Source organism: Gossypium arboreum, chromosome 5 (genome assembly GCF_025698485.1).
Source record: "Gossypium arboreum isolate Shixiya-1 chromosome 5, ASM2569848v2, whole genome shotgun sequence".
NCBI classification, from domain to species: domain Eukaryota; kingdom Viridiplantae; phylum Streptophyta; class Magnoliopsida; order Malvales; family Malvaceae; genus Gossypium; species Gossypium arboreum.
In genome coordinates this window covers 44688588-44704760 of record NC_069074.1, presented here as the reverse complement: position 1 = coordinate 44704760, position 16173 = coordinate 44688588, and the positions used below count along the sequence as shown (strand labels likewise).

Below are 16173 nucleotides of genomic sequence, written 5' to 3'. Positions count from 1 at the left end.
TCGCACGGCTTGAAGGGTGATCGTTTCGTCTCCCACACAAAGTGTAAGCTCACCTGTGCCAACATCAATAATTGTTTTAGAAGTTGCTAAAAAGGGCTTCCCTAAAATCGAAGGGGTGTTATTATCCTCCTCTATGTCTAGAGCAACGAAATCAACAGGAAATATGAACTTATCTACTTTCACTAGTACATCTTCAATAATACCCCTAGGAAATCTTATAGTTTTATCTGCCAATTGAATGCTCATCCTAGTTTGTTTAGGTTTCCCAAGACCTAGTTGCTTTAACATTTTGTAAGGCATGATGTGAATACTAGCCCCTAAATCAGCTAATGCATGACTTATATCTAAACTACCAATTAAGCAATGAATTGTAAAACTCCCTGGATCTTTCAATTTGTGGGCGACTTATTCGTAGAATAGTGAAGCGATCTGCTTAGCTCTACATGCGACACTTCATCCAACTTCTGCTTATTTACTAAAAGCTCTTCTAAAAATTTCATTGCATTTGGCATCTACGACAAAGCTTCAATAAACGGTAACTTAATATGTATTTTTTTTTAAAAGTTTGAGGAATTTATTAAATTGTTCATCTGAGCTGTCTTTCCTTGTCGCGTTAGGGGATGGGACACGAGGTCTATATTCTTCATTCACTGTTTTGTTATGACTTACCTCACTTTTACCTTTGCTCACCACAGTTTCTTGCATCAATTCTGGCTCAAGTACAATGAATCCTTCCTTATCTTGAGTACTAATTGCGTTGAGGTGTTCCCTTGGATTAGGTTCAGTATTACCTAGTAAGCTACCTTGTGGTCGTTCGGAGATTAGTTTGGATAGCTAGCCTATCTGAGTTTCGAGCCCTTGGATCGAAGCTTGTTGATTCTTAGGTGTTGTCTCGGTATTTTGGAAACAGGTTTCTAATACCGAGATAAATTTAGAAAGCATCTCTTCAAGGTTTGGTTTCTTCTCTTGTTGATAAGGTGGTTGTTGGAAACCCTGAGGATTTTGTGGCTTTTGATTCCCTTAACCACCCCAAGAGAAATTTGGGTGGTTCTTCCAACCTGCATTATAAGTATTACTGTATGGGTTATTTTGAGATCTAAAGTTATTGTTACCCATATAGTTGACTTGTTCCTCTTCGGTTGTAGGATTGAAGGATTGATATTCTGTATGCACACCTCCTCCACTTGAGTCACACCTCATTACTGGATGTACCTGCGTAGAACCAAGTAAACCATCAATCTTTTTATTGAGAAGTTGTACCTGATTTGACAGCATAGTAACTGAGTTGACGTTATAAATGCCGGCTGTTTTTGTTGGCTTAGTCCTCATGACTTGCCACTGAAAATTATTCAGTGAAATTTCTTCAATGAATTCATAAGCCTCTTCATGTGTTTTGTTGTTGATGGTTCCTCCAGCAGCTATGTCAATCATCTGTCTTGTCGAGGGATCACACCATTGTAAAACATTTGAATTTGCAGCCATAGAGGTAACCCATGGTGAGGGCACCTTCACAATAGATCCTTATATCTCTCCCATGCATCGTAAAGTGTTTCTAAGTCCATCTGTACAAAAGAAGAGATATCATTATGTAACTTAGCCGTTTTAGCCGACGAAAAATATTTTAGTAGATTTTTTGTCATTTGTTCCCAAGTAGTGATAGACCCTCGTGGTAACGAGTTTAACCACTGTTTAGCTTTGCTTCTTAGTGAAAAAGGGAATAACCGAAGGCGAATGGAATCACCAGAAACAGCATTAATTTTGAAAGTGTCATAAAATTCCTGAAAATTTGCCAAGTGAGTGTTGGGATCCTCATCTTGCAAACCATCAAACTGAACAAGCTGCTGTATCATCTGAATTGTGTTAGGTTTCAGTTCGAAATTATTCGCAGCAATAGCAAGTCTAACTATACTTGACTCAGTTCCTATTAAAGAAGGTTTAGCATAGTCATACATAGTGCGTGGAGCAGGATTTTGATTAACCGCAATTGTAGGAGGCAGCTGATTGCCTTGGTTTTCATCCATCTCTTAGGTTGGGGGTTGAGTATCGTCTTCTTGCTCGTTCTCTATGTATCTTAAGCTTCGTCTTATTTCTCTTTGGTTTCTATGAACTGTGTGATTGATTTCTTCGTCAAACAGTAATGGTCCCGACGGGTTTCTTCTAGTCATAAACTATGAAAACCTACCAAGAGAAGGAAAAAGGAAGTTAATAAATAATAATTAAATTAAATTAAATTTCAAGAAAAATAAATGGCTAAAGTAATAAAAATTGAGTGCTATTAATATTTCAGTTCCCCGAAAATGGTGTCAAAAACTTTATCCGAATTGGGGAATTGCTTTTGGGAAAATCGATTGAATGAAGACAATACCTAAGGAAAATTCCACTTAGACTTTACTTGTTATTCTGGCTTCGAATCGGACGATTTATTCATTCAACTTGTTCCGTAGAGATCCCTAAGTTATGTTATTATCCCTATTCAAGACTAATAATGTCTAATCCCTAGATTAAATAACCAAGACTTTTCTCTAATTAACATTCTAGGGTTGCATTAACTCGATCTATGGATCCCTTTATTATGTTTCACCTTAATCCAGCAAAAATCTTGTCACCCTATTTCTAGGCATGCAATAAACTCCACTTAATTATGACAAAAGTACTCTTAGGCAGAGTCTATTCCTCCTCTGAATAAGAGCATGTCTTGAATCAGTATCCTGGGATATCAAAACAAGAATTAAGAACACATAATTAAGAACAAGTTAAATATTTATCATACGATTTAGAAAATAATAACAAGATTCGTCTTAGGTTTCATTCACCTTAGGTATTTAGGGGTTTTAGTTCATAACTAAATAAGAAAACATCTCAGAAGAATAAAGAATACAAAACATAAAGAAAACCCAAAACTCCTGAAGGGAAATTGAGGAGAGATCTTCAGTTTTGATGATGAATCCGGCTTCCGAGATGGATCAATCAACTTCTTTGGAGTAATTCCTTACCCCTTCTTCTCCGTCTCCCTTTTCTTCCTCTTCTAGGGTGTATTTATAGGCTTTGGAATGCCTAGAAGCCCTCAAAAGTGGCCTTTTCTGAATTGAACTTAACTTGGGCTCGGCAGGGACACGCCTGTGTGCGATTACTTCAGGCCGTGTTCGAGCCTGTTAGAATGGCACGGGCTTGTGCTAAACGCATGTGAGTCGTGCTTCAATTCTGCCAGATTGACACGGTCGTATGGTCTGCTCGTGTGAGGAGGTCTAGGCCGTGTTGATTTCATACTTTGGCCCATTTTCTCCGTTTTTAGTCTGTTTCTCGTTCCTTTCGCTCTCCTATGCTCTACTAAGTATAAAACATGAAATTAAAGAATTAGGAGCATTGAATTCACCAACTCTAATGAGAAATCATCCATAAAATGCATTAAACATGGGGTAAAAATATGTATAATTTACGGTTTATCAACACCTTTAGCTATTAGAACTAATGTTTTACACTTTGCGCGATTTAGTCCTTTTTATGGAATTGACCAACCAAACGATAAAATTTCTTAGCGAAATATTCACACAATCATTCAATCAGTTGTAAACATTAAAATAATAATAAAATAAATATTTTAACCTCAGATTTGTGGTCCTGAAACCACTGTTCTAATTTGACTAAAAACGGGCTGTTACAACTCTCCCCCTTAGGGATTTTCGTCCCCAAAAATCTTACCAGTGAATAAGTTAGGGTGTTGTTTTTTCATAGTCTCCTCGGGCTCCCACGTAGCTTCTTCAATACCATGATGTTGTTAAAAAACCTTCTCTAAGGCTATTCATGTAACACCCCATACCCGAGACCGTTGCCGGAGTCGGACACGAGGTGCTAACAGACTTAATTCATTTATTTTCACAGTCCATTTTAAAAAAATTTCCAGACAAGCTGGCTAACTGCGTCAATGTCACCTTAAAAATCATATCTTGAGTTCCAAAACTCGAAAACCAGTTTCGTAAATTTTTCCTGAAACTAGACTCATATATCCATCTAAAAAGTTTTTTCTAGAATTTTTGGTCAAGCCAATTAGTACAGTTTATTAGTTAAAATCTCCCCTGTTTCAGGGTTCGACTACTCTGACCTTCATGGGTTACGACTTAGATATATCCTTGTACAGGGCTTCAATACTTATGCCGTTTGTTTCTAAAGAAACTTGACTAGAAAAGGAATCTTTACATATAGGGCATGACTTATAATCATCTCCGGTTAATTTATAGTGAATTTTCAAAGTTGGAACAGGGGATCCAAAAATCGCTCTGGCCCTGTTTCACGAAAACATAAACATCTCATAAAATACGGCTCATATGATCGTTTCGTTACTTTCATATGAAAATAAATTCATCAAGGTTCGATTACATAATTTATTCACTATTTAATTCCATTCCTACTATTTTTAGTGATTTGTCAAATCCACACCACTGCTGCTGTCAGCATCTATTTTTAAGACTTTACCTATTTCATGGTTTTCCATGAATCAACTAGAATTTGTCATACAAAGGACCAAAAATGATCATGATTAACCATTCCAACGGCTAATCGTTACCAAACATTTCCATACCTCTCAATGAACAACATAAAAAACGATTATAATGCTATGGTGAAAGTATATATAAGCCATTTTCGCATGGCTATCCAAATTTATACAAAACCAAAGGGTACATGACCAACAACAAAAAGGGTAGTCCTATACATGCCATTTTCAGAGTTCAACCAAAAGTGTACCAAAAGGGCTTTGATAGTGTGGGCGACTTCAACTTTGACACTCCCGAGTCCGATAGCTGACGAACCAAAATCTATAAAACAGAGATTTATAGAACGGAATAAGCATTTAATGCTTAGTAAGTTTTGAGCAATGAAATTAGGCACAATTGAAGTATAGCATTCATATGACTAAACGGATAATTCATATACACATATTCTCAAAATCATTCCTACTTCACATTTCCAACCCTTATATTCATACATAAGGGATCAACTTAACCAAAGGCCGGAAGCTTATTAATCGACTGAGCGAATAATATTTAAAAGGAATCAACTATTCCAATGCATATACAAAACATACCTCATCATTGGGATTTTACGAGCGTATTAATTGAAATTATTACAGCAAGATTGCTCATTCCCCAACCAAGTACCTTCGGGATTTAGCCGGACATAGCTACTCGCTCAAATGCCTTCGAGACTTAGCCCGAATATAGTAACTCACACAAATGCCTTCGGGACTTAGCCCGGGGATAGTAACTCGCACAAATGCCTTCGGGACTTAGCCCGGATATAGTAACTCGCACAAATGCCTTTTTGGACTTAGCCAAAAATTAGTCACTAGCACAAATGCCTTCGGGACTTAGCCCGGTTATCATCCGAATATTCATGCACATAACCATAAATCATGACACATCTATATTTCATTTTCATAATTACAATTCAAACACAAGTCACTTATCAAGCATTACCATTTTCGGCTCAATAGCCACATACAAGAGCATGATTGTGATTTGCTTATAACATGATCTAATCAAACCATAATCTAAGTTCCATTACTCGAAAACTTACCTCGGATGTTGTCGAACGATTTCGACGGCTATTCGATCACTTTTTCCTCCCCTTTATCGGATTTAGTTCCCCTTTGCTCTTGAGCTTAATTTAACAAATAAATTGATTTAATTATTTGAACATCAAAAAGAGAAATTCAAGGTACTTAGCCCATATATACATTAGACATTAGAGTCACATATATATAAAATCATGAATCAAACTCAATATATTAGCCCACACTCTCTTTTAGCCGATTATCTAAGCCAAGATAAAAGCATCAATATGCTTGCCTCTAACTGAATACATGCAACACCAATCTATCTCATGTGGCCGAATATGCGTGTCTATGTTGAGGCCAATTATAACTTAATACATTCTACAAATATGGTTACTTGTATTGACTAAATACCATTTTGTTTCAAGTTCAAAACTCGGCTAATACCATATATACACTAGTAATCACATACTAACATTTGCACTTCACCTTAATAGCTAGCTTAGCAAACCTTAATTTAACATATAATTGTTCATAACACAATTAAAGCATCCTCTCCATTCCATCGATTCAAAACACATACATTACTCAATAATGTTCAAAATCATATTCGGCCTTAGTATACCCTTGTTAGCCGATTTTTCTTCATTTAGCAACTAGTGCACATATGTGCTCATTTGCTAGACTCTACTTCACCTAACTACCCTTTCTCATCCGAATAACATGAACAATATTTACTCTTGACATCAAGCATTCTTTAATTCGGCTATTACTAGTATGAGCTTTAACCATTCATATTTTTAGAAAGACCAAGTTCTTTCCTCAATACATTCATCATCAAGATTCAAGTAAAACAATCAAAATTCCTTCCCTTATAACCATAGCCGAAGGCTCTATTCACCCATCAAAAGTGGAAATTTTTGCATGGGCTAAGCAAGAACCATGATAATTTACCTAAAACAAGTAATTATTTCACAATTTCAACACAATATACTAACCTTCCTAAGGATTCAAGTGACCGAAATTTTTCCCCTCCTTTGTTTCTTCTATTCAGCCAAGTTGAACAACAAAGAAAGAACTTTGTTTTTCCTCCTCTTTCTCTAGTCACGGCAATGGGGAGTAAGGGGGAGAAAACTTTGGTTTCTCCTCCCACTCACCTCATGTTTTATCATTCTTAATTCACTATTTTATTTTCTAAACCCATAATGCTAATAGAAAATTCATATTATCATCTATGACCCATCCATGGCCGGCCACTACTCATAATAAATGGATATTTGAAATGCAAACCCTTCATTCTTATAACATGTATTAATTGATCCTTATAGATTAAACTATCACATTTTAAAAGTGTCATACATAAGTCCTGTTAGCTGAATTCACATGCAATCGACTATATCGAAGCTTAAAACTTCCACACATTCATATTCACACATTTTAGACAATAAATATCATATTCAAATACTTCGGTGATTCGGTTTAGCGGTCCCAAAACCACTTTCCGACTAGGGTCAAATTAGGGCTGTCACAATTCATTTATTTCTTAGCTCTTTGATCTCTCGAGCTAGAACTCTGATCGATTCTTCATTGTATGTAATATCAGGTTGAATCTTAATTTCTAACTGGGAAATCACAGGTGATGGATTAGATCTATATCGATGCAACATCGATACATGAAACACATTATGGATTTTCTCTAGCTCAATCGATAACGCTAGCCGATATGCCACTGGCCCTATTCGTTCAATAATCTCATACGGTCCGATGAATCGCGGACTTAATTTGCCTTTGTGACCGAATCAAAGTATTTTCTTTCATGGAAATACCTTCAAGAACACTTTGTCATCGATTGGAAGTTTAATGGCTTTTCATTTCAAATCCTCATATGATTTCTGATAATCCGAAGCTGCTTTCAGATAGTCGCGAATTACTTTCACTTTCTCTTTAATTTCTTTAACCAAATCAACCCCGTGAATCTGTTTCTCGCTAAGCTTAGTCCAGTACAATGGAGTTCGACATTTGCGACCATACAAAGCTTTGTATAGTGCCATCTTTATGCTTGATTGAAAGTTGTTATTATACGCAAATTCAACCAGAGACAAATATTTCTCCTAGTTACCTTTGAACTCTAAAACAAAACATCTGAGCATATCTTCAAGGATCTATATTGCTTGTTCAGACTATCCGTTAGTTTGCAGATGAAAAGCTTTACTAAAATTCAACTTTATACCCAGGGCTTCTTGAACATTCTTCCAAAATCGCGATGTAAAACTCGGATCTCTATCTAAAATAATCAAAACTGGCACACCGTGCAATCTCACAATCTCTGATATATACAATTCAGCCAATTTATCAAGTGAATAGTCTATATGTACCGAAATGAAATGTGTTGATTTTGTCAATCGATCAATAACAACCCAAATTGCATCTTTCTTCTTCAGAGACAAGGGTAATCCTGATATGAAATCCATCATCACACTATCCCATTTCCACTCTGGTATCATCACTGGCTAAAGTAGTCTCGGCGGTACTTGATGTTCAGCTTTAACTTGTTTACAAACTAAACATCTCAATTCAAACTCTGAAATGTCTTATTTCATACCCAACCACCAATATAATTGTTTCAAATCATTGTACATTTGGGTACTCCCTGGGTGGACAGATAAACATCCGTTATGTGCTTCATATAGAATTTTATGAATAAGCTCAGAATTTCTCAGTATATAGATTATGTTTCAGAACATTAAACAATCATCGACTTTGATTTGGCACTCTGAATCACTAGTCAACTCACTTTGCACTCTTTTAGCTTGCAATTCACTATCATATTTTTGAGCTTTGAAAATTTGCTGAAGAAATAATGGTCTCACTTTCAACTCAGCTACAATCGAACCATCATCAGACAAAGCTAACTGTGTATTCATCGCATGCAAGGCAAATAATTATTTTTTGCTCAGAGCGTCAGTAACTACATTCGTTTTCCCAGGATGATAATCAATTACTAGATCATAGTCTTTTAGTAATTCAAGGCACCTTCGTTGTTGTAAATTCAAGTCTTTCTGAGTCATTAAATATTTTAAGCTCTTATGATCTGTATAAATGTAGCATTTCTCCCCAAACAAGTGATGTCGCCAAATCTTTAATGCGAACACAATCGCAGCCAACTCTAAATCATGTGTTGGATAATTCTTTTCATGTGGCTTCAACTGTCTAGAAGCAAAAGCTATTATTTTGCCTTCTTGAATCAACACACAACTCAAACCGTTCAACGATGCATCACTGAAAATTACAAATTCTTTACCTAACTCAGGTTGTCCTAACACTGGTGCCTCTGTCAATAATGCTTTCAACTGTTCAAAACTCTGCTGACACTTTTTAGACCATTCAAACTTTACATCTTTCTGAAGTAATCGAGTCAACGGTGTTGCAATCATAGAGAATCCTTTCAAAAAACGTTGATAATAACCAGCTAGTCCGACAAAATTTTGGACTTTAGATACATTTCTCGGAGGTTTCCAATCCATAATTACCGAAATCTTGCTCGGGTCAAATCTAATACCTTGGCTAAAATAATATACCCCAAAAAATCCAACTTCTCGAAGCTAAAACTCACATTTGCTAAACTTTGCAAACATTTGCTTGTCTCTCAAGGTTTGTAACACTATTTTCAAATGCTCGGCATGCTAAGATTCATCTCGAGAATAAATCAGAATATCGTCAATAAATACAACAATGAATGTAACATCCCAAAATAGGGCCTAAACGGAACAGTGGTTGCGAAATCATGAATTCAAGATAGAAAATTTTATTCTGATTAATTTTTATAATTTACCGAGTGATTAGATGCATGTGTTAGAGTATCGATGGAAAATTTTATAGGTAGCATGCTTAATTTGCCTACTAGGGCTTAATTGCAAAAGTTGATAAATATGAGTTTTAGATGCTAAAGGATTAAATTGAAGAGTATAATTGAAGTAGAGGTCCTTAAATGGTAATTAGACCATTAGGTTTTCATGGACAAAACTGGACATACATAGATAAAAATAACTAAAGTTTTAATGAAAGGTATTTTAGTCATTTGGTAATGAAAATATTAAGAAAGCGAAAAAGAAGGCAAAATGTGCCCATCTTCCTCATTAAGCCAAAATTTCAAGGGTTCTTCACAACTACGGTTTTTTCAAACTTCCAAGCTTCATAGTAAGTGATTCCAAGCCCCGTTTTTAATGTTCTTTACGTTTTTGAAGTCCCAGTAACTTGATTTAGCTTATTCTAGCAATAATTTAACCTAGGGTTCATATTTGGAAAAATACCCAGAGGTGAAATGTGTTTATTTTGATGTTTTATGGTAGAATATGAAGCTTGAAATTATGTTAAACAACTTGAGCTAAGCAATTTTAAGCGAAAACAAGTAAAACGACATAATCGGGAAAAATACCTAATGGTCATAAGTACATGTTAGAGTGGGAATTTGATGTTTCTGTAGGTAAATAAATGATCAACATGTCATAAAACATAAGAATTAGGGATAAAGTTTCATTTCTTAGCGTTGGGGCAAAACTATAAATATACAAAAGTTTAGGAGTAAAATCATAATTTTGCCAAAGTTAGAGTTAAGGATTGTTTTGATAAATTGATTATTAAATAAGTTAAATTTGCTATTATAGATCAAGAAGAATGAAATTTAGGGTTAGACCGAGGAAAGAAAAAGGTTGAGGACTAAATCAAAATATTTGATTGTATTTTGTATTGAGGTAAGTTTACGGTAAATAAATGCAATGTTTTATTATTTATAATTAATGATGTTATTTTTCAGCATCTATATATTTATTTTGTAAATTTATTCCTTGATGATTCAAGCAAGAATTGACGGATAAATGATACTTAAAAGTCCCGGTTGAACCTTAGGAATGTGTAGGATACAAATGTCATGACATTAGGGTTTAAGGATACCAAGTAAGACCATGCCAAGGCATGTCATTGGCAAGCTCTACAAGGCAAGGAAATCATGTAAGACCATGTCAAGACATGGCATTGATAAACTACTATAAGGCAAAGATCCCATGTAAGACCATGCCAAGGCATGGCAATGGTGAGTTCATAAGGCAAGGATACCACGTAATGGAAATTGTAAGTTTAAAAAGGAAAGGTACCCGTGTACCCTTAGTATTCCAATTGGTTCAACGGAAAATTCAAAGAGTGTACCAAAGGGAAGGTAAGATAAGTGCATGTTCGAAAGGTTTAGGTTATCTTGATAATTCATTTAGAATGTTGTTATTTATTTACATGCAAACTTACTAAGCTTTATGCTTACTCCCTTTCTTTTCTCTCTTTTTTATAGTATCGTAAAGCCAACTCGAAAAATCATAAGGATGTCAGAGATCGCCTCACACTATCAACAAGTTATCTCGATATTTTGTGACTAGAAATACTTTAAGTTATGGCATGTATAGGGGCTTGGCTATTTTGTGTGTATGTCCTTATTGTGACAACCCAAAATTGACCCTAGTCGAGATGTGGTTTCGGGACCACAAAACCGAGGCATAAAAATAATTTTAAATTTATTTTGATGCCTATGATATGTGTTAATTTGTGTGTGACATTTTTGATGTTTCGATTTAGTGTTATAAATGTGAATTTCACTAGAAAGGACTTAGTAGTGAACTTTGAAAGTATGAAGGGGAAATGTGTGATGACTAATTAAAGCATGCATGCAAAATAATGGACTTGCATGTCAAATTCCCCTTTTTATAGGTGGTGGCCGGCCATGACAAAGAAATATGGCCTAAACATGTCATGAAACATGTTTTGTTGGGCATTAGGGAGAAATAATAAACAAATAAGCATGGGTAAGAAAAGAGTGAAAAAAAAATGTGTGTGAGTGTGGTATCTCCCCATTGCCGTGAGTTGTAAAGGAAGAAAGAAAAATTTGTTCATCCTTTCTTTGAGCCAAAACTAAGGAAGAAGGAGGATTTTTGCTCCATTTTTGGTTGAGAAGAGATCTAGAAGGAGATTTGGCTATACTTGCATCAAGATTAAGGTATGTTGAGGTTGTGTCATGAGATTCATGCTTGTTTTGGTTACTAACTTGATGTGCATGTTAGCCATGGTTCAAATCCTTACTATGCCATGAAAAATGGTATTCGCCAAGGTTGATATTGTGTTAAAGCCATTGCATGCTAAATGTGAAGCTTGTTGATGATGCATGCAATGATGGATTGACTACTCTTGAAATTTCTTTTAGTGCTCTTGAGTAGGACATTGAATTCTTTGTTTAACCATGACCGAAGTTGAAAGGGTATGGTTGTGATGTATTCGCCATGGTGCATTCATGAGCATGATTTATGCTTGTTACTTGATTGGTAAAAAAATTTGTGTTTAGATGGGTATGAACCCCTTGAGATTGACCTTGCACCTATATGTGTATACATGTTTGCACATGATGTATTGGCATGACATATATACTATTTCAAGGTATATATTTGCTTGTGATGATGTTTTGGTTATGAAGTACATGAGAGATGTGTATTGAGCTACAATATGTAATGCGTTAGTTAGTAAAATGCATGCTGTTTTGTGTGGTATTAAGTGCATAATTGGCCTCAACATGGACATGCATATTCGGCCACATGAGGGGAAATGGTGTGCATGCATTCGGTTAGAGGCAAGCATATTGATGCCTATTCTTGGCTTAGAAAATTCGCTAAGAGGAATATTAACTAATGTGTTGAGTTCGATTCGTGATTTCGTACATATGCGACTTTGATGCCTAATGAGTATATATATTGGCTAGGTATCTTGAACTCCCCTTTCGATGCTCAAATGATAAAACCAATTTATTTGTTAAATTAAGCTCAAGAGCAAAGGGGAGCTAAATCCGATAAGGGGAAGGAAAAAGTCGTCGAATAGCCATCGAAATCGTTCGACCACGTCCGAGGTAAGTTTTCGAGTATCGAAACTTAGATTTTGATTCGATTGAATGAAGTAATGAGCAATCAAATTTGTGCCTTTCTATGTGGCCATTGAGCCGAAATGATATTTTTGCTAAGGGAATTGTGCATAAAAGTTGTGTTATGAAATTGAAACAAAGATGTGTATGAATGTTCGAGTGATATCGGGCTAAGCTCAAGGCAATTGTGCGAGTTATGATATCCGGGCTAAGCCCAAGGCAATTGTGCAAATTGTGATATCGAGTGTTAAGTCCGAAGGCCTTTGTGCGGGTTACCATAACCGGGCTATGTCCCGGCGTTTGAACAGTAGCTATATCCGGATAAACTCCGAAGTTATGTGATTCGAGAACTTTGAACTTGCTGGAAAATTTTCAGTTAATGCACTTGTGAAATTCCCAACACCAAGGTATGTTTTGTGTGTGCTTCGCACACTATGAGTAAGTGTGTATGAATATTCGCTCTAATGATAAATGAGCTATCGGCATTAACTAGGCCGTTATTTGTGTAGGAATATAAGAGTTGGGATTGTGAAGTAAGCATGTCTTTGAGAAATTGTGCATATGAATTATTGTTTAGCTACTTGAATGCTATGCTTTGGTTGTGTGTATATTATGGCTCGAAACTTACTAAGCATAAATTGCTTACTCCGTTTCTTTGTTTCTCTGTTTATAGATTTTGCTCGTTAGCGATCGGATTCGGGATCATAGAAGTTGAAGTCAACCACACTATCAAAGCCCTTTTGGTACTCCTTTAGTTGAGTTTTGGATATGGCATGTATAGGACTACTCTCGGTTGTTTTAAGTACTTGTGATGTATATGTGTGCGGCCATGCGAAAATGGTTCGTAAAAGTGGAGTATGGAATTTGACCATATGTGGTTTGTAATTATATTTGGTTTCATGATGTGATTATGGTTTGGAATGAGAGAGTTGGTCACATGATCAGCCATTGGAATGGCTAAATATGATCATATGTTGGACCTAAGTATGACTAGACTATAGTTGGTCCATGGGAACTACAATATAGGTAAAGCCTACCTTAAAAACAGATGCTGCCAGCTGCAGTGACATGGATGTGGAAAATCACCAAAATTTTTAGGAATGGTGTTAATTAGTGAGACAGGGCTAGAACGGTTTCTGGGTCCCCTGTTGTGACTTTGAAAATTTACCATAAATTATCCAGAATGAATTAGAAGTCATGAATTATATGTGAAGATTCGTTTTTGAGTCTAGTTTCATTAGAAACAAACGGCATCAGTATTGAAACCCTGTACAGAGAGATATTCAAGTTGTAACGCGCAAAGGTCAGTGTAGTCGACCCCTGTAACATGGGTGACTTTAACTAATAAACTGTACCAATTGGCCCAACCAAAAATTCTAGAAATAAATCCATGGATGGATATATGAGTCTAAATTCAGGTAAAATTTATGGAATCCGTTTCCGAGTTGTGAAACTCGAGATATACTTTTTAATGCGACAGCGACGCAGTTTTCCAGCTTGCCTGGAAATGTCAAATTGGTCGGTGCCATAAGTGGTTTTGGCTTGTTAACCCTCGTGTCCGACAACCGCAACGGTCTCGGGTCGAGGTGTTACAATTTTATTGGTATCGAGCTACGGTTTAGTCGATCCTAGGACTACCGTGATATGTTTGGGGTCTAGCTATACATGCCATTAAGTGATAATTGATAGTGTGGTTATTTCGACATTTTGAAATTTGTGTTTGTTCATAGCCATGGATCCCGATCCCAACCGAGCAATAGTCGATAATGTGGAGAGTGTGCGCTTGCTGCTCCGCGAAGGGACAAATGCCAATGACTCTCAACCTATTGCTAGCAATCCGAATGATGAGGCTAAGCAAGCCTTTTATAGCGTGATGAATGATTGGTTCAACCAATACATTCGAACTAACACAGCATTCCACAACCTCCATTCCCGACTAATGCAACCCCGCACCTACAATACCTCCAGAATCGACCAAATAAGGTCAAGTAAGCCCCAATCGATGAATTGAAAACATGGGGCTCTGAATTTAAAGCCACGGATAGCGACGATGCCGAGCAAGCTGAATTTTGGTTGGACAACACTATCCGGTGCTCGATGAGCTATCATGTACACCGATGAATGCTTAAAGTGTACTATCTCCTTGCTACGCGATTCCGCCTACTATTGGTGGAGTACTCGACTTCTGTTATGCCTAGGGATCACGTAACTTGGGAGTTCTTTCTAACCGAGTTCAAAGAAGTATATCATCGAGATTTATGGATCAAAACGGAAGGAATTTCTTGAACTTAAACAAGGTTCCATGTCGGTTCTACACGACTACGAACGAAAATTTGTGAGGCTTAGCGGTACGCATACGAATGCATTTCTTCGAAGTCGTGATGTAAACGCTTCAAGATGGACTGAATGATGATATAAAGCGGTATGTTGGCATTTTGGAAACCGAGAGTTTGTGGCTCTTGTCGAGCGGCGTGCAAAGCCGAGGAGCTCAGTATGGAGAAAAGAAAAGCTGAAGTGGGAGCAAGGGAGTTTCGTAAGAGGTCTTCGAGGAAGCCCTTCCCACACTCATCAAAGAAATTTAGAGATGGCTTAGGCCGCTCTAGAGACACTTGAGCTTTTCTAGACGAGACCACGATCGGCCCCCTATGGGCACGCGAGTCACTTGATCGCCGGTGTTGGCAATGATCGTCGAGGCGAGCTGAGTGCCAATATTGTGGCAAATGGCATTCGGGAGTTGTAGATTCCGTGACCGCTCTGTTACAAGTGCGGATCGGTCGATCATTTCATTAAGGATTGCCCGAGTTTATCTGAACAAAACGTAAATCAAAGTGGGAACCCGGGTGCTACCACAACTCGAGGTAGGCCACCTAGAAATATGGGCAATGCTAGTGGCGGTCAGAGAGGATCTAGAGATGCTACCATCAGATCCGAGGCTCGTGCTCCTACTAGGACTTATGCCATACGCACACGTGAGTATGCTTCCTCGTCAGATGTTATTACCGGTACTTTTACTCTCCTTTACACTAATGTGATTGCTTTGATGGACCCTGGTCCTACTCATTCTTATATATGCGAAACCTTAGCATCCAAAAAACTTTGCCCATTGAGTCTCTCGAGTTTGTAATTGGGTGTCAAACCCTTGGGTCATTACGTGCTTGTCAACAAAGTGTGTAAGAAAAGTCCCCTAGTATTAGAGGTTCTTGTTTTTGGCGGACTTGATGCTTTTGCCGTTCGATTTAATTCGACGTTATTCTTGGTTTGGATTGGTTGACCATGCACGATGCGGTTGTAAATTGCAAAAGCAAGACTATTGATCTGAGGTGCACAAATAACGAGATAATTCGGGATGAGTCTACGGACTTAAAGGGGTTGCCGTAATATCGCAATGTTGGCCCGAAATATGTAAGAAAAGGGTGCGAAGCGTACCTTGCGTATGTGCTCAATAACAAGGAGTCGAAAAGAAACCCGAATCTGTGCGGTGGTTTGTGAATACCGGATGTTTTCCTCGAAGAATTGCGGGTTTACCACTGTTCGGGAAATAGAATTTGGCATCGATTGGTACTGGTACCACTCCAATTCGATAGCTCCGTATCGTATGGCACCAACGGAATTAAAGGAGTTGAAAGCTCGGTTGCAAGAATTGGTGGATAGAGGTTTTGCTCGCCTGAGTTTCTCGCCT

General features: G+C 37.2%; 1 non-coding gene across 1 annotated transcript; it reads left to right on the top strand.

Moving 5' to 3' along the window:
- Window positions 1-1488: 1488 nt before the first annotated feature.
- Window positions 1489-1594, top strand: LOC128293462 (small nucleolar RNA R71). The gene has a single exon (XR_008283644.1). It is a non-coding gene; the product is annotated as a small nucleolar RNA R71 (small nucleolar RNA).
- The last annotated feature ends 14579 nt before the right edge of the window (window positions 1595-16173 follow it).